Genomic DNA, 1,365 nt, shown 5'->3' on the forward strand with positions numbered 1-1,365 from the left:
ATAGCCTAGCTTTATTATGTTTTTTTCTCCGCTCGCAGAAGCGCTGCAGGTGCGTGATGTGATATGATGGCCATGTGAATCCTCATGTTCTGTTGCTTGCTGCTTTTTTTTTTTTTACATGTTTGCTGCATGTAAAATTAATCCCCGGGAAACAAATGTTAGTATTTTTAACTGGTCACAGACACTTATGACACTTATTTTAATTCAATTCTAATTTAAAAGAATCTTGTCGGTTAACAGTTAATAATCAGTTAACGAGCGTCGGTTGTCGTTTAGGAAAAATAACCGAAATGAACATCCCTAGATTCTGCTGTTGTTAAACAGCAAATATTTAAGCCTGAGTCTCAGAAAAGTTCTTTTAATAAAATGCCCATTGATTGAATTCACAAATTTATTTATTTTATTTTATTTTATTTTATTTCATTTTATTCACATAGTCACAATTTAATTCACATTTTACTTTTGTAAAAAAATTAATTAATTAATTTGTTTGTTTCTACATTTTAATTTATAATATATATCCATTAATTAAATTAAATTTGAAAAATCCATTTTGTCTTCATTTTATTTTATTCACAATTAAATTCACATTTTACTTTTGTATGTATGTATGTATGAATTAATTAATTAATTTATTCATTCATTCATTTTAATTTGTTATAAAATATATCCATCAATTAAATTAAATTTGAAAAAGTCAATTTTGTCTTCATCTTTTTATTTTATTATTTTATTTTTTTATTCACATAAAGTCACAATTAAATTCACATCTTACTTTTTTTAATGTATTTAACAGGCTGCATAGTCAAGGTAGCAATGCTTAACTGTGCGCGCATGCGGCACCGGCGCAATCACTTTAATTTTTTCCTTCTAACAGTAGAAGAAACTACTCCTTTTAGTCATAAAGATAATCAGAATTGTAAAAGGTTTGCTTTTATTTGTGTACATTCACCGTCTGGTTTCCTTTCACGCAGCACAAAAATGAACCGAAACTCTGCTTACTAGGCTACTTGTTGCACAGTTTTTCTTTCGTTTTCTTAATGTAAGTAAAAATATATTTCTCGTATAGGCCTATTTATTATTATTATTATTATTATATTAATATATTATTTATATATTTATATATAGCCTAGCTTTATGATGTTTTTCTCCGCTTACAGAAGCGCTGCAGGTGTGTGATATGAAGACCATGTGAATCCTCATGTTCTGTTGTTTGCTGCTTTTTGCGCATGTAAAAATAATCCCCGGGAAACAAATGTTAGTATTTTTAATGATTCACAGACACTTATCCTTTCTAATTTATTTTAATTCTAATTTAAAATAATCTTGTTGGTTAACGGTTAATAATCGGTTAACGAGAGTCAG

This window comes from Sinocyclocheilus anshuiensis, unplaced genomic scaffold (genome assembly GCF_001515605.1).
Source record: "Sinocyclocheilus anshuiensis isolate Anshui unplaced genomic scaffold, SAMN03320099.WGS_v1.1 scaffold199, whole genome shotgun sequence".
Taxonomy (NCBI): domain Eukaryota; kingdom Metazoa; phylum Chordata; class Actinopteri; order Cypriniformes; family Cyprinidae; genus Sinocyclocheilus; species Sinocyclocheilus anshuiensis.